An 18,630-nucleotide genomic window follows, 5' to 3' on the forward strand; every position below is an offset into this window, starting at 1 on the left:
TCTTCAAAAAATTCAATTATGTTTGTCAGCCATGATGTACATATCAAGAATCTATACTGGCTATCCCTGATTAACTCAAAATTTTGAGGTGATCAGTTACCCCATCCTTGATCATAGACACCAACAATATCCTACCATAGATGTTAGGCCAACTGGTCTGAAATTCCCTGATTTTCTTCTTTCGCCTTCTTAATGGGCAATATCCATTCATTGATAACCTACTCACTGATGCTCAGTTTGGTTTCCCTGTCTCCAAACCTCATTATGCCCCTGGTCAAACATTAAATCACAAAAGGATCACAAAGTGTAACCGCACAGATGGGGGGCATTTAGGCTATTGCTTCTGCACTTGCTATTCAAATGAATATCATTACCTATCTTCTGTTTCTCCCCCCAGTATCCATGCACATTATTTTTATCCAATAAATCAACCAATACCCTCTTCAATGCCTGCATTGAGCCTTCCTCCACTTCCAGGCAATACATTCTAGTCCTAGCTACATTTATGTGAAAAAGATTTTTCGTACATCATATTAGCTTAATTTGCAAATCTCTTTAAATCCATGCCCTCTCAATCCTTTTACAAGTGGAACCAATTTCTCCCTCGCCACACTCTTCAAGTAGTTCAGGATTTTAAAAACCTCTACCAGATCAGCTCTCCAATCCAAGAAAAACAGTCCCAACTTCTTCAACTTATCTTCATGATTTAAGTTGTTCATGTCTGGAACCATTCTTGTAAAACACCTCCACATTCTCTGCAATAGACTCACATTTTACTTATAATATGGTGCCCAGAACTATGTACAGTACTCCAGCTGACATCTAACTCATGCTAAACATCGCCTTCTTGCTCTTATACTCTCTGCCCCAATTCATAAAGCCACGGACGTTGCATTATTTACTTGCTTCCCTCTCTACCTATTCTTCAATCTTCATTGATCTGTGTGCATATACACCCTAGATCTGTCTGCTCCTGCACCCTCTTTAGCATTGTATCCCCTATTTTACATTGTCTTTCAATTTTCTTCCCACCACCATGCATTCATTCACATTTCTCTGCACTCAACCTTATTTCCCACCTATTTATCCATTTCACCAACTTGTCTATGACCCTTTGGAGTTCTATATTGACCTCCTCTCAGTTTCCAATTCGCCAAAGTTTTGTGCCATCTGCCAATTTTGAAATTGCCCCATGCAAACCTGAATCCAGGTTATTAACATATATCAAGACAAGCTATGGTCCCAGTATCCTGGAGTACTCCACTACAATGGACGAAAAAGCTGAACTCAAGAAGTTAAAAATCACACAACACCAGGTTATAGTCCAACAGGTTTAATTGGAAGCACACTAGCTTTCGGAGCAACGCTCCTTCATCAGGTGATTGTGGAGGGCTCGATCGTAACACAGAATTTATAGCAAAAATTTGCAGTGTGATGTAACTGAAATTATACATTGAAGAATTGATTGCCTGTTAAGGCTTAACAGACAATCAATTCTTCAATGTATAATTTCAGTTACATCACACTGCAAATGTTTGCTATAAATTCTGTGTTACGATCGAGCCCTCCACAATCACCTGATGAAGGAGCGTTGCTCCGAAAGCTAGTGTGCTTCCGATTAAACCTGTTGGACTATAACCTGGTGTTGTGTGATTTTTAACTTTGTACACCCCAGTCCAACACCGGCATCTCCGAATCAGAACTCAAGAAGGGAAGTAACGATGACTGTTCCTTACATCAAGGCAGTATTTGACCGAGTGTGGCATCAAGGAGTCCAAAACAAAACAGACATAAGCAGGAATTAACGGGGAATCTTCAGGTTGCTTGGAGCCATATCTACCACAAGATTATTGGAGGCCAATCATCTCAACTATCCCCGACTCAAATATACTTACCTCCTCATTTCACCAACTGTAATGCCAGTACCTTATACACCCACCTATTAACTTATCCTTTACTTATTTCCCTTACACACTTACTTTCTCTCCAAAGCTTCTTAAATAGATCTTGGGATTTCAACAGCTTACTTCCTGCAATAAAACAGCCAGTGCCATTAACAAAACTGCATTGTGGCTTGTACAAAGTTTTCCTTCATCATTTGATGCAAAGGTTCCTCTACTTGGTGAGTTCTGCAGGATGCTCCAATAGCAGACAGGTCCGTAAGATCAGAGGTAGGTAAATAGGTAACTCTTTTGTCTAATTTAGTTTGGAAGTAAGGATTCCCAGCCAGGCTGCAAGATTTGACCCAATCTTTCCTCCGATTTCCTTCACTGTGTGTAACCCATTTGTTGATCTGCACAACTCCTTGAAGCCTGTTGGCCCGCTGTGTGTGCATTCTCTTAAAGGGACCACTGCTTGTAAATGGCTTATCCTCCCCTTTGTGACAGATTCTCAATGTTGTGCACCTGAAACTGGGAGTGAACATTGCCTTTCGTATTTTAATCCTTCTCTTCTTTTTGCTTTGACTTTGCTCTGTTTTGAAAATAAGGAATTCATCTTTAGTTTGAGTACATGTACTGTGATAACAATCAAAAGACATTCACTGAAAATTAATGAGCTAACTGTGGCAACAGAGGCACCTGAATACTCCCCCCTTCTCTCAAACCCCATTTCAGAATTTAGTTTCCTTCTTGTTTCATTCTGTTCTTTCTCCCTACACCAAGCCTAATTCCTCGGCCAAGAGCCAAGACATGTGAGCTGTTCCCGGAGCTGTGCCAATGTGGACTTTTAAACCTACAATAGGATTTAATTTCCTCTGAGAGTGTACTGCTTATGATATTTACATAAAAGCCCTTTGTGTCCATAATAAATGCAGTCATGGGCTTGTCTAAAATAAACAGTCCAATGACTACATTAAATAGCACATAAAAGAAGTTTGCACAATCTTGTTTTGATTGATGTCAATTTGTGGGTAAAATTGCAAAAACTGCATACATTGTCCATTTGAGGTATTAGGCAATTATCTAGTGATTGCATTGTTTTATCTCTAAAACATGTCAGAGAACATTATGAGTCACCACAGTAAAAGACAGTATCACGTACCAGGAATAAAAAGGCAGCAGTTTCTGCACTTAAATGGAAACTTTCAATAAAATGTCATTTGTTGGATGGTCATTGTTGAAGGAGAGCATGAAAGAAATGCCTTTGGTGTGCAGCATGGTCCCACACTCCCAACAAAATAGATGACCAGATTATTAATTTTTTGAGATATTATGGAGTAAATAATCATCCAGTGTGAAAAGCTTCTTTGTCATTCTTCAAATGGTGCCATGGGATCTTAAACGCCCACCTGAGAGGGCAGACAGAGCTTCCAATAAATGTCAATTTGAATGACAACACCTCCGTGAGTGCAGCAGTCACTCAGTAACCAATTCAAGTGCCAGACTCGATTTTGCTCAAGTTTGTGTTGAGACTTGAACCCCTGGTTTGATTCATAAACCAATAATGTTCTTAAATTCAACAGCTTTCAAGGCCTATCTTTCTCTCTACCCTTTCTCTCGTTAACAGTTTGCCAAGGAAATGGAATTCCATGAGAAAGGACCCATTAAAGTTACAGCAGGAGTTTGGGAGATTCTTACAGCTTAGATTTAATAAACTCAACTTCACAACTTTTAACTTTCAGCAGCAACAAAAAACAAGGGATAGACATTCACCCATTCAATTATACAACCTCCGAATAGATAGGGAGGTCAGTGGGATGGATATGGTGAACAAGCCATTACCATACATTTTCTACCACCACCAAAAGTTAAATTCTATCCTATCGCCTCTGGTCTCTTCCAGTGCCAATACTCCTGAATGATTATAACTTCCCTCATTGATCGTAAAAAATGAAACTCGAATAATAGCATTCCAAAGAAACTGAGCTGGTAAGTTTCCCATCCTTACTTTAATGGAATAGCCAAAACTGTGGAATAAACCAAAGCCAATATATTACATCTGACCATTCAAGAGCCAAACGTGAAGAACCAACAAAGACAAGGACAGACTTGGTCTTATCCCAATGCCCAGATCATCTAACTGAATTAATTCTGGACACATGCTTAAAGCATAAATCATATGATAAATTTATCATTCAATTTATAAGTAGATTTTGATATATATCTGTTTTATAGAACTGCATAGAGCAATAGATAATGTATTACGGTTAAGAATGCGTCTTTGCTTTCTTGACAGCATTCCCATGCTAGGTTTGAAACAGCACCAAACAATCCCAAAAGTTCAAATTGTAACTGGGAGTAGTACCATAGTGGTAATGCAATGGAAACGGCAATCCAGAAACCCAGGCTACTGTTCTTTCAGTGTATGCCTGAATCCCACCAAGGCAGAGATTGAAATTTGAGGGATTTTAAAATATCTGAAATAAAATACCAATCTAAAAGCAGCCATGTAGCCACTATTGATTGTCAATAAAACCCCTTTCTAATTAACGGAAGCCTTTTGGCCAAAGAAATCTGCCATCTTTACCTGTTCAGGCCTCCATGTGACTCCATACTCACTGCAATTGGTGACTTAATGGACTGAATGGCTGAATTCCACACTGTAGCAATTCTATGATTCAATGTGGTTGATTCTCAACTGCTCTCTGGGCAATAAATGCTGGCTTAGCCAGGGATGCCCACATCCTTTATTTATTTATTCATTTTTGTGGGATGTGGGTGTCACTGGGTGGGCTAACATTTATTCCCCATCCCTAGTTGCCGTTGAGAGGTCGGTGGTGAGCTGCCTTGTTGAACTGCTGCAGTCGACCTGCTGTGGGTTGACCCACAATGCCATTAAGGAGAGCATTCCAGGATTTTGATCCAGTGACAGTGAAGAAACAGCAATTTATTTACAAGTCGGGATGGTGAGGGGCTTGGAGGGGAACTTAAAGATGGTAGTGTTCCCATATATCCTACGAATGGATAAAGAAAAATTAAAATTTTGGATTTATATCCAATAGATTATTTATATTTGATGAATGCGCTTTTGAATGATATGCCCTTCAACTCTCCAAACTCACTGTAAGGTTTATTGTAGTCATAAAACCCTTTAGATGTTTGGAGAGTGTACCTTTGACTTGGGCTTCGATAAGTGAAAATTCTTCCCTGAAACTTGCTTCATCTTTACTCAAAAGGCGAGGGTAAAATATGAAAACACTTTGATTGTGAGTGTGCAGTTCAGCATTAAAATGTGTACTCGTCAGTGGGGATTTACTGGGTCAATTATCTGCAAAGCCACAATACAAAAACTTCTGTTTTCCTTATTTTTCCTTTCACATATATCATTCATTAGCAGGCATTCACAAGCAGTGCTGTCCTTGCAAATGATGACTGACAGACCGTGGATTCCCGTCGAGTTACATCACACTAGGAAACATTCAGCAACAATCCGGCCTTTCTGTCTGGAATTAGGAAGGAAACAGTGAGTCCCTCTGTTTCCTTCCACAAAATGTCATCACGAGCCTGTGATCACTCGATGTCAAGGCCAGAGAACCGTTTAAAGGAACTGAGTCATTTTAAAGGGAAGTACTTTTAATTGTCCCAAGAAGAAGGGTATTTGCAAGATGTTACAAAGGAAACAAAATCATAGACTCAATGTATTCCTCTCAAGAAAAGATGACTCGTCACATCCACAAACTCCGTTGTTTTTGCTTGAACGAAAGAGGCCGTTGTTTCCTTTGTCTTTGAAACAGTTGATTTTTTTTTGGATTCATAAGGATCATACTAAAAAGTAGATGCCTAGCAATCGTGCTTATCTAACATTATAGTAGAAATATTTTACTGGTTTGAAGATGCAGAAATGTGGCTATAATGAAGGGAGAGTTAGTTACATGAAGTTTGGATATGAAACCCTGGCAAAGCCAAACTGACTCTCAGTGTTTGTTGTTCTGAGCTCCTTATGAAGAATGGCCAATTAATGGGGTGTAGCAGGATTCTTGGCACCCACAGTACTATATCCCAGCATGAATCATCACTTCCAGGAGAGGGAAAACAAGCGTGTATCCAGGCAAGTCCAATTGTACAGGCTAAATTTCTAAATGCACTGTGTGACTCAAGTTTTCATAATTACGTGAGTGAGACTCTTTTTAAAAAAAGTATCCTGTGTGGCAAAGGTCCCATACAAGATTTAGTATTCGATCAATGCCATGGTGTTCAAGGCTCTACATTCTGAGTTTGCACAGCCAGTTGGGAAATGCTGTGCACTGATAACTGCAAACACTGTCAACTGTGCAGATGCTTTGTCCAGTGATTTTTTTTTCAGCCACCCTCTATTCACCCTTTTCTGCCTTGACATTTCATGGACTTCACGGTAGTCTTTCTCTTGCAACCTCTCTCGCTTTCCTCCTCGCCTTCTTTCTTCCATCTCACTTGCTCCCTCTCCTTACCTTGAAGCATATTTGTTTTGCTCTCTCCTGACAATGAAGGCCTATACTGGGATTCTGTAATGTGGGTGCCATCATCCCTACAACACCCCATTCTGTAGAAGGAGCACTGAGCACCAACAAGCACCGAAACATATTCAAGAGGAAGCCAGAGAGCCCTGCATGTATGGACAGTACCTAACTTGGCTGGTGTGAATGAGTCAGTATAACCAATGTACCTCAAAATTTGGGCTAACATTGACAGGTTAATAATAACAAGGAAGTTTGCATGTGGCAATCTGTGGTTACAACACCTGGATTGTGACTGTTTGAACCAGCTTAGTTTAAATGCAATTTCTTTCTGGCTTCTCTTAAGTGTAAAAGAGAAAACAATGTGTGAGGTGGCTCCGAGCCAAATTGTCTGCATATCCCTGTTTTTTTAATCTTAACTGAGCCAAACTCAGACTGGGTTTATTTGGTGTCAGTGAATCTGGCTGAGAGAAGGAAAACTTCTCTGCTTGATGGTCCCTTATTTACCAGAGTGTCAGAGTAAAGGGAGGGAGCATGAATGATAAAAGAATAAAGAGGAATAGAAAGCAGAGGGAGCCTGTTAGAGATAGAAGTGAAGTCGATGAAAAATAAGACGGAAAAGGGCAAGCAAATCATTAATGGAGACAAACAAAACACTTCAAAAATTTCAAAGTAGACATTCCATGTCAGCAAGCAGTCATTATTGTCAACCTATTGGTCAGTCCATGTTTGAAGTTGAGTTCCATCTTTGTGAATTTTCTTCTTGTTATAGCATTCTGATCTTCATTGCCTTCCATGTATCAGACTTAGTTACATCTATGTGAGACATTACACTTGGTCCAGGGCTCTCTGTTGCAAGCTGTTGCAAGTCAATCCTTTTCCAATAGACTTTCAGGATATCTTTGAAACGTTTCTGCTGGCTTTTCTTGAGTCAGTCATGACCTAGGTATAGAGAGCATGGTTCAGAAGGCATGTGTTCAGTGCTCTGATGAAGCAGCCTTTCCAGTGCAGATACCTCACCAGAATGGTCACCCCTTTTCTCAGGATACCTGCTTCTTAGAGAATCTTAATGTTGGCACAACCATTCATTCAGATGACACCTACAATCTTTCATTGGCAGTGCTGTTGGCATCTGTTTAGCTTCCATGGCTGTCAGCAATATTTTACTCAAGTACTTTACCAATGGGGAGGTGATGGCCTAATGGTATTATTACTGGTCTAGCAATCTTGACTAATAATGGGGACCCAGGTATTGTTCAGGGACCTTGGTTCAAATCCTGCCATGGCAAATGGTGGAATTTGAATTTAACAAAAAGTCTAATAATAACCATAAAGCCATTTTTGATTGTTGGGAAATTCCATCTGGTTCACTAATGCCCTTTAGGGAAAGAAATTCCTGTCCTCCCTAGGTCTGGCTTAGAGCAATGTGGTTGACTCTGACCTGCCCTCTGGGCAACTGGCGAGGGCAATAAATGCCCACATCTGTAAATTTGTTTTTAATTCTCAGAAGGAAACATCATCAACAAAAAACAACAACATGCATTTATGTTTCGTTATTAACATAGGAGAGAAATTCAAGTAATTTCAGGAAGAGTCAAGAGCATGGTGCTGGAAAAGCACAGCAGGGCAGGCAGCATCTGAGGAGCAGGAAAATCAATGTTTCGGGCAAAAGCACTTCATCATGATCAGCCTGACCTGCTGTGCTTTTCCATCACCACACTTGACTTTAATCTCCAGCATCTGCAGTACTCAAGCTAGAATGGGTATCAATCCAAGAGTGAGATTAGAAGGGTTGGTTTTAGGTCTTAAGGGAAATGGAGAAGTAGAGGAGTTCAGGGAGGTAACTCACAGAGATAGGAGGTATCAGTGCCAATGGAGGATCAAAGATGGGAGGTGGCGTAGTGCACAATATCCAGCTTTGGCAGTTTGAAGGAATGATAGGAGGATTAAGGCAGACTGCAAAGATAGGAACAGTTAAAATCCTGAAGCTTTTTCAAGAACAAAGAATGGTACTGCACAGGGCCGGGCCCTCTGGCCCACCAAGTCTCTGCCAAAACATGATGCCTTTCTAAACTAAAATCCTTTTGCCTCGATGCAGTCCATATTCCTCTATTCCCTGCTTATTCAAGACTCAATATGTCAAGATGCTTATTAGATGTTGCTATTGTATCCACCTTCACCAACTTCTGCAGCAGTGCATTCCAGGCACTTACAACACTCTGTCTAAAAGACTTGCCTCTGACATCTCTTTTAAATTTTCCCTTTTAGCTTAAACCAATGTCCCTTCATAATTGACATTTCGACCGTGGGATAAAGACTCTAACTATCCATTTTATATTTCTCATAATTTTATAAACTTCTATCAAGTCGCCCTTTATCCTTGAAGTGAAAACAAACCAAGTCTGTCAAATCTCTCCTCATTGCCAATACTCTCCAAACCAGGCAAAAGTCCTGGTAAACCACATTTGTACCCTTTCCAAAGCTTCCACATTCTTCAGGTAATGCGGTAATCAGGATTGTACACAATATTCCCAATATAGCCGAACTAAAGTTCCACACTGTAGCAACATGACTTGCTAATTTTTATTCTATGTCCTGTCTGATGAAGGCAAGCATGCTATATGCTTTCTTGATCACGTTATCCACTTGGGTTGCCACTTTCAGGGAAATGTGGACCCGTACACCTAGATCTCTCTGTATATTGATGCTACCAGGAGTTCTGCCATTCACTGTATACTTCCTCCTGCATTTGATCTCCTAAAACGCATCACCATGCATTTGTCCATACATTTATTAAACTCCATGTACCATTTCTCTACTATCAATATCCTGCTGCATTCTTTGGCAATCCTCCTCACTATCTGCAGCGCCCACAATTTTTATGTTGTCTTCAAACTTACTAATCAGTCCGCCTGCATTCTCCTCTCAATCATTTATATATAGTACAAACAATTGGGGTCTCATCATTGATTCCTGCAGAACACCATTGGTCACAGCTCTCCAGTCTGAAAAACACCTTTCTACTCTCTGACTTCTATTATTAAGCTAGAGACTTCACCTTCTGCATTAGCTTACCATGAGAGACCTTGTCAAAGGCCTTGCTAAAGTTCATGCAGATAATATCTACCACCCTGTCCTCACCAATCATCTTTGTCACGTCTCAAAAAACTCAAATCTGGTTTGTGAGACATGACCTCTTCTGCACAAAGCCAAGCTGCATATCATGATTAAGCTCATATTTTTCCAAATGGGAGTAAATCTTATCCCTAAGAATCTTTTCCAATAATTTCCCTACCAATGACAAAAGACTCACCAGTCTGTATTTTGCCAGATTATCCTTATTGGCCTCTTTAAGCAAAGAAGCAATATTGGCTATTCTCCAGTTCCCTGGGACCTCTCCTGTGATGAAAGAGGATACAAAGATTTCATACAAAGGCCCAACAATTTCCTCCCCTACCTCCCTCAATATTCTGGGATAGATCCAATCAGATCCAATCACCAGGCAGCACGGTGGCACAGTGGTTAGCACTGCTGCCTCACAGTGCCAGAGACCCGGGTTCATTTCCCGCCTCTGGCGACTCTCTGTGTGGAGTTTGCACATTCTCCCCGTGTCTGCGTGGGTTTCCTCCGGGTGCTCCGGTTTCCTCCCAAAAAATGTGCAGGTTAGGTGAATTGGCCATGCTAAATTGCCCGTAGTGTTAGGTGAATAGGGGAATGGGTGTGGGTGGGTAGCGCTTCGGTGGGTCGGTGTGGACTTGTTGGGCCAAAGGGCCTGTTTCCACACTGTAAGTAATCTAATCTAAAAGATCTTGTGGATTTGTCTACCATAATTCTTTACAGAATAGTCAATGCCTTTTCTATACTGTCATGCTCTAGAAGATGAACCTTGACTCCCCTGATTCACCATCCATTACGTCCTTCTCCTTTGTGAAAACCAGTGCAAAGTATTCATTAAGGACCTAACTCACTTCTTCCTGCTCCACTCATAAATTCCCTCTTTTGTCCTTGAATGGACTTACGTTTTCCCTCACTACCTTCTTGCTCCTTATATGTGAATGATATGCCTTGGGATTTTCCTGAATCCTGTTTGTCAAAGACATTTTACGGACTCTTTCATCCCTCTTAATTCCTTGTGTTTGAGTTCTTCCCCGATTTTTTTTGCACTCTTCAAGGGCTGTCTATCTTCTGTTTCCTAAACCTCACCTACGCCTCCTTTTTCTTTTTTGACTATGGGCCAAGGAGTGGCAGATGGAGTTTAATTTAGATAACTGTGAGGTGTTGCATTTTGGTAAGGCAAATGAGGGCAGTACTTATACAGTAAATGGTAGATCTCTGGGAAGAGTTGCTGAACAAGGAGACCGAGGGATGTAGGTGCATTGTCACTTGGAAGTGAAGTTGTAGGTAGTTCACATGCTTGCCTTCATTGGTCATTGCATTGAACATAGGAGTTGGGACATCATATTGCGACTGTTCAGTTGTCCTTCTAAAGGAAGGATGTTGTTAAACTTGAGAGGGTCCAGAAAAGATTTATAAGGATGTTGCCATGACTAGAGGGTCTGAGCTATAGGAGAAAGTGAGGACTGCAGATGCTGGAATATCAGAGTTGAGAGTGTGGTGCTGGAAAAGCACAGCAAGTCAGGCAGCATCCAAGGAGCAGGAGAGTCAACTTTTTTTTTCCCTGGAGTGTCAGAGGCTGAGGGGTGACCTTATAGAGGTTTATAAAATCATGAGGGGCACGCATAGGGTGAATAGCCAGGGACTTTTTCCCAGGATAGGGGAGTCCAAAACTAGAGGACATGGGTATAACGTGAGAGGGGAAAGATTTAATTTTAAAAGATTTACTTTGTAAATGATGTGCCCTTTTTTATTGCTTTATAGAAAAAATTGTTAAACTTGACTTTTAAAGTGATCATTTTTGCAATGAGTTGAGTTCTTTAAGTTGAGTAGACGCAAACACAACATTGATAGTTTGACATGTTGGTGTGTTTGGAAACCCACATTTTTAAATTGCAAAATTCAGAAAATTGAGGTAATGCAGTTCCTTTAATTGAGAGGTCTGAGAATATAAAACAAATGTAAAATCCCATTTACAGAGCATAGAGAGATTCAGAAGGCTCCTATGTTAATAACAAGTAGCCAGTGGCATTCCCTGGAGAAGGATCTGAGTCTTGGAGAAAAGATCAGTCTCTATAAATATAAGAGTCATTTACATACTTCAAATGAAATAGGTACATTTGGTAAGATAATGAGTAGCCAAAAGATCTAGCAAGCAAATTTTGTCAATATTTCCCATTTATTTCTTAATTCTATTCAGTATTATAGCCTCATTTAAATTTTAATTGATCTCGTTAAGTTCAGTTATTTCCCCTAATTGCAGTTTTAGATAATGTCTGCTTTTTCCCTTCATTCTTATTAGGTTTTTAAAATTGTTTGTTACCCATACTCTGATCAGACACAGGCAGGTCAAATATAGCTTCGAAAGAACAGAAGCCCTGTGCGATTGTCTCACATACATTATTTGTAATCTAAGATCCTGAGGGACGCAGGAGGAGTAATAACCTTGGCAGCAGTTACGATGTCTATAACTCTCAGTTATAACTGTGCAAAACAGTCAGTGCAAAAGTACAGGTTATAACAAAGTAAGACATTTTCCTTTCTCTTGACTGAAAGAACTGAGTTTTCCCTTTGTATTACCTATGCAAAAACTGTAATATTTAATATGATGATCCAGACTGAGAATAGAATTTTATTTCTTGCCTGGCACAAAAGAAATCAGATTTTATGCTAATAGATTCTGGCTGGGCATACATATTTGAGTTTTTGAACAGCTGCACTTAGAAACAATGCATAAAAATTGCCATCCAGCATGAATTTTTAGGTCTATTTATTTAAGATATATTTGTGCCTTTTCTCTGCTCTTCTATAAGGTTCTGGTTTCGGTGCTAGTAATGGATTGAAGTTCAATCTTATTTGATTAAATGCAAGATCCATCTCACAGTGATGGGGTGTGTTGCTGAACAAAGAGACTTTGGAGTGCAGGTTCATAGTTCCTTGAAAGTACAGTTGCAGGTAGACAGGGTAATGAAGGCTTTTGGTATGCTTGCCTTTATTGGTCAGTGCATAGTGTACAGGAGTTGGTAGGTCATGTTTCAGCTGTACAGGACATTGGTTAGGCCACTTTTGGAATACTGCATTCAGTTCTGGTCTCGTTGCTACAGGAAGGACGCTGTGAAACTTGAAAAGGTTCAGAAAAGATTTACAAGGATGGTGCCAGAGGGTTGGAGGGTTTGAGCTACAGGGAGAGGCTGAATAGTCTGGGGCTATTTTCCCTTGAGCGAAGGAGACTGAGGGGCGACTTTATAGAATGAGGGGCATAGATAGGGTGAATAGCCAAGGTCTTTTCCTGAGGGTAGTGGAATCAAAACCGAGATGGCTGAGGTTTAAGATGAGGGGGCAATATTTAAAAGGGGCCTAATTGGCAACTGTTTCACACAGAGGGTGGTCCATGTATGGAATGAGCTGTCAGACTAAATGGTGGAGGCTGGCATAATTACAATATTTAAAGGCATCTGGGTGGCTATACCATATGAAGGGTTTAGAGGGGTATGGGCTAAATTCAGGCAAATGAGACTAGATTAGGTGGGCGGCACGGTGGCACAGTGGTTAGCACTGCTGCCTCACAGCGCCAGAGACCCGGGTTCAGTTCCCGCCTCAGGCGACTGACTGTGTGGAGTTTGCACATTCTCCCTGTGTCTGCGTGGGTTTCCTCCGGGTGCTCCGGTTTCCTCCCACAATCCAAAAAAAAATGTGCAGGTTAGGTGAATTGGCCATGCTAAATTGCCCGTAGTGTTAGATGCAGGGGTAAATGTAGGGGTAGGGGTATGGGTATGGGTGGGTGCGCTTCGGCGGGTCGGTGTGGACTGGTTGGGCCGAAGGGCCTGTTTCCACACTGTAAGTAATCTAATCTAATCTAATCTAATTAATTTAGGATATGTGGTTGGATGTGTTGGATCGAAGGGTCTGTTTCCATGCTGTATAGCTGCAAAACTCAAAATGTAATTTTCTTCAAAAATAAAGTATCTATTTTAGTACGTACTTTACCTATATTCTGGCTAGTTTAATTACTCTTGCAATGCTTTGAGTTATCTGCCATATTGAACTCCACTTAGAAGAAATACTGAGGGTGTGAAGGGCACAGAATGTCTTCTGGGTCAGGGATTTGAGTGTCCATCACCAAGAATGTTTTGGTAGCATCACAAGCGACTAAGTTGGTTGAGTTCTCAGGACATACTTGCAAGTCTCAATCTGTAACAGATGGTGAAGGAGCCAGCAAGAAGGGAAAAAAACAACTAATCATTATTGTCACCACCTACTTGACAGAGATATATCTGTCCATGACAAGATTAGTACGAATGATCATCACACAGTCCTCATGAAGACAAAGTCCTGCCTTCACAATGAGGGTACCCTGCATTGTGTTGTGTGGCATGAATATTGTGCAAAATAGGGTAAGTTCAGAGATAGATTTAGCAACTCAAAACTGGTCATCCATGAAATGCTGAGAGGCATCAGTAATAGTTTAGTTGTTTTCAACTACAATCTGTAACCTCACGGCCTAGAAAGACAGGGTACCACCAGGTCAGTGGGTCAGTCCTGATTCAACTAACAGTGCAGTGAATATGCCAGGAGCAGCAAGCCAAACAGAAGAAGCAGTGTGCAATAGACAGAGTTAAGCGATCCCAAACCAATGGGTCAGATCAAAGCTTGGTCATAACCTGTCATAAATGGTGATGGGCAATTAGCCAATTAACTGGAGATGGAGGCCACAGCTTTATTCACACCCACGATGTTGGGGAAGCTCAATAAATCTGTACAAGAGACAGACTGAATGAAGCATTTGTAAGATCTTCAGCCAGAAGTGCCAAGTGAACCAATGTGGCTTCCTCCTCGCTTCTGAACATCATCAATGCTAACTTTCAAATAACTCAATTCACTTCACTTGGTCTCAAGAAATAGCTGAAGGCACTGAATACTGTTAAGACTAGGGCCTTGGTAACATCCTGGTACTGAAGCAGTATTGAAGAATTGTGCTTTAGAACTTGCTGAACCTCTAGCTAACCTAATCTAATATAGCAACTCGGAGAAAGTGAGGACTGCACATGCTGGAGATCAGAGCCAAAACATGTGGTGCTGGAAAAGCACAGCAGGTCAGGCAGCATCCGAGGAACAGGGTTTATGCCTCAAATGTCCATTCTCCTGATCCTCAGATGCTGCCAAACCTGCTGTGCTTTCTTGTGCCGCACTTTTTGACTCTGATCTAATATAGCACCAACACTGATATCCACCCATTACTGTAGATAATTACCCATATATGTCCTTTCCATAATAAGCAGGACAAATCCAATTTGGCAAATTACAAGCACATCCATCTACTATTGATCATCAACAGAGTGATGAAAACTGTTGCTGAAGATTTTCATTTAATATTAATTTCAAACTGCACTTACACAAAAAAAGTTCTCATTAATACGCAGATTATATTTTGCCAGCGTCACTCAGCAACTGACCACGTTATAGCCTTGATACAAACATTGGTAGAAGAGCTGAACAGAAATGATGAAGAGTGAGTGACTATACTTTACATCAAGGCAGCCTTTGACCAAATGTCACATCTAAAAGCCCAAGTAAAATTGAAATCTCTTAGAACATGCTTAAAATCAACTAACATATAAGATGTGTATGGCTGGTGGCAACCAGTCATCTCAGACCCTGTCTCACACTGCAGGAGCTCCTTAGGGTTGTGCCCAAAGCTGAACTATCTTCAGCTACTTTATCGATGATCTTCCCTCCACCATAAGTTTATAAGTGCGGACATTTGCTGATGATTGCACAATATTCAATACTGTTCACATTCCTGAGATATCGAAGCAGCCCATCTCTATATGTAGCAAGACCTGGACAATAAGTGGCAAGTAGCATTTGCACAACACAAATTCCAGGCAATGAGCATCTCCAAAAAAGAGAATCTTATCATTGCCCCTCGAAATTCAATAGCATGAACAACACTGCACCCACTATCAACATCTTGGGGGTTACCATTGACCATAAACCAAATTGAATTCACAATATAAAGAATGGAGCTACAAGAACAGGTCAGAGGCTGTGAATTCTATGAGAGGTAAATCACCTCCAGACTCAGAGAAAGTGACGACTGAAGACACTGGAGATCAGAGTAGAATAGTGTGGTGCTGGAAAAGCACAGCCAGTCAGGCAGTATCCAAGGAGCAGGAGAATCAACATTTCTAGCACAAGCTCACACTGGGAAGCTTGATTTTCCTGCTCCTTGGATGCTGCCTGACCGGCTGTGCTTTTCCAGCACCACCCTATTCTACTCTGATCTGCAGACTCTCCAAAGCCTGCCCAATATTTTCACAGCATAGTTCGGGAGTGTGATGGAATATTTTCCACTTGCCGGGGATAAGTGCAATTCCAGCAACACTCAAGATACTTGACATCATCAGGGACAAATCACACATTTCTCTGAAATGAGTGGCAGTAGTGTTTATGAGATGCATTCACAAACTGAGCAAGACCTCTGAGAGTCGTAGAATCATAGAGATGTACAGCATGGAAACAGACCCTTCAGCCCAACCTGTCCATGCCAACCAGATATCCCAACCCAATCTAGTCCTGCCAGCACCCGGCCCATATCCCTCCAAACCCGTCCTATTCATATACCCATCCAAATGCCTCTTAAATGTTGCAAATATACCAGCCTCCACCACATCCTCTGGCAGCTCACTCCATACACGTACCACCCTCTGTGTGAAAAAGTTGCCACTTAGGTCTCTTTTATATCTTTCCCCTCTCACCCTAAACCTATGCCCTCTTGTTCTGAACTCCTCGACCCTAGGGAAAAGACTTTGCCTATTTACCCTATCCATGCTCCTCATAATTTGGTAAACCTTTATAAGGTCACCCCTCAGCCTCCGACGCTCCAGAGAAAACAGTCCCAGTCTGTTCAGCCTCTCTCTATAGCTCAAATCTTCCAACCCTGGCAATATCCTTGTAAATCTTTTCTGAACCCTTTCAAGTTTCACAACATCTTTCCGATTGGTAGGAAACCAGAATTGCATGCAATATTCCAACAGTGGCCTAACCAATGTCCTGTACAGCTGCAACATGATCTCCCAACTCCTGTATTCAATACTCTGACCAATAAAGGGAAGTATACCAAACGCCTTCTTCACTATCCTATCCACCTGCGACTCCACTTTCAAGAAACTATGAACCTGCACTCCAAGGTCTCTTTGTTCAGCAACACTCCCTAGGACCTTACCATTAAGTGTATAAGTCCTGCTAAGATTTGCTTTCCCAAAATACAGCACCTCACATTTATCTGAATTCAACTCCATCTGCCACTTCTCAGCCCTTCCAATCCTACATCATTTACCATCTATAATGTGAGGTATGCACTCTTAGCAATTAACAATATTATTATGAGACATATATATTTACAAGATATGTTAAGACTGGAAATTCTGTTGTTGTGGTTCTGTTCGCCGAGCTGGGAATTTGTGTTGCAGACATTTCGTCCCCTGTCTAGGTGACATCCTCAGTGCTTGGGAGCCTCCTGTGAAGCGCTTCTGTGATCTTTCCTCCGGCATTTATCCTATTGGTGAGCTGTGGGGTGGGGTCAAACTCCCTCTTTTGGTAGGTGTTGGTATCTGCAAGTAGTTGTTGTGCTTTTTGGATCTGCCGCTTCCGGTTGTCAGTTCCAGCTGTCCGCTGCAGTGGCCGGTATAGTGGGTCCAGGTCAATGTGCTTATTGATTGAATCTGTGGATGAGTACCATGCCTCTAGGAATTCCCTGGCTGTTCTCTGTTTGGCTTGTCCTATAATAGTAGTGTTGTTCCAGTCGAACTCATGTTGCATGTCATCTTAGTGTGTGGCTACTAAGGATAGCTGGTCATGTTGTTTTGTGGCTAGTTGGTGTTCATGGATACGGATCATTAGTTGTCTTCCCGTTTGTCCTATGTAGTGTTTTGTGCAGTCCTTGCATGGGATTTTGTACACTACATTGGTTTTGCTCATGCTGGGTATCGGGTCCTTCGTCCTGGTGAGTTGTTGTCTGAGAGTGACTGTTGGTTTGTGTGCTGTTATGAGTCCTAGTGGTCGTAGTAGTCTGGCTGTCAATTCAGAAATGCTCTTGATGTATGGTAGTGTGGCTAGTCCTTTGGGTTATGGCATGTCCTCATTCCATTGTCTTTCCTTTAGGCATCTGTTGATGAAATTGCGAGGGTATCTGTTTTTGGCAAATACATTGTATAGGTATTCTTCTTCCTCTTTTTGCAGTTCTGCAGTGTGTTGTGGCCCTTTTGAACAGTATCTTGATGCAACTTATTTTGTGTGTGTTGGGGTGGTTGCTTTCATAGTTTAGGACTTGGTCTGTATGTGTGGCTTTGTGGTGAATTCTCCGTTCGGTATTCTCTGTACCGTCACGTCGAGGAATGGGAGTTGGTTGTCCTTTTCTTCCTCTCTAGTGAATCGGATTCCTGTGAGTGTGGCGTTGATGATCCGGTGTGTGGTCTCTATTTCTGTGTTTTTAATGATTACAAAGGCATCATCCACATATCTGACCCAGAGTTTGGGTTGAATTTGCGGTAAGACTGTCTGTTCTAGCTCGGCGAACAGAACCATAACAACAAGTATCTGATCTACAAATCTTCTCCCAAACTTTGAACACCTACGGGCGAGTGACGCTAAGACAAGCCAGGAAATGGGAATCCTGTGCCAACCGCCTAAGCGCCACATAAGAACAACTCCGGTTCCTGCACGAATGCCGAAAGAATCGAATCCTTCCACCATGTGTCAGGTATATTCCACCAGTCAACAACCCACAAGCCATGGACACAGCAGACAGAACAGATTCAGGATGATCCAGGTAATGATTACAGACGCACACAACAGACTACACAAATACAGACAAGAAATTGCGCTCCAAAAATCGTTCATTTCAAAAACCACCAATCAGGAATGGACCCAGACCATAGAACAGACCATCACCATAGTACAGAACAGGACCACACACGGCAAAAATCAGCACTAAAAGAAAAAAAATGGCCAAACTAACACACAACAGAGAGGACACCACAGCACACTCCTGGATTAGAAACCTCTCCTACAGACAGCTCACAGACACGGAAAGAACAATACTGACCAAGGGACTCAACTACAACCACAGGGACACCAAGACA

At 41.5% G+C, this 18,630-nt stretch overlaps 1 long non-coding RNA gene across 1 annotated transcript in view; it reads left to right on the forward strand.

The window, feature by feature from the left end:
- The first annotated feature begins 1,985 nt into the window (after positions 1–1,985).
- Positions 1,986–18,630, forward strand: part of LOC122550314 — a 45,518-nt gene continuing 28,873 nt past the window's right edge. Inside the window, exon 1 of the long non-coding RNA XR_006311816.1 lies at positions 1,986–2,171. This is a non-coding gene — a long non-coding RNA (uncharacterized LOC122550314). The remainder of the gene's footprint in view (positions 2,172–18,630) is intronic.

Source organism: Chiloscyllium plagiosum, chromosome 5 (genome assembly GCF_004010195.1).
Source record: "Chiloscyllium plagiosum isolate BGI_BamShark_2017 chromosome 5, ASM401019v2, whole genome shotgun sequence".
In the NCBI taxonomy this organism is placed as follows: Eukaryota; Metazoa; Chordata; class Chondrichthyes; order Orectolobiformes; family Hemiscylliidae; genus Chiloscyllium; species Chiloscyllium plagiosum.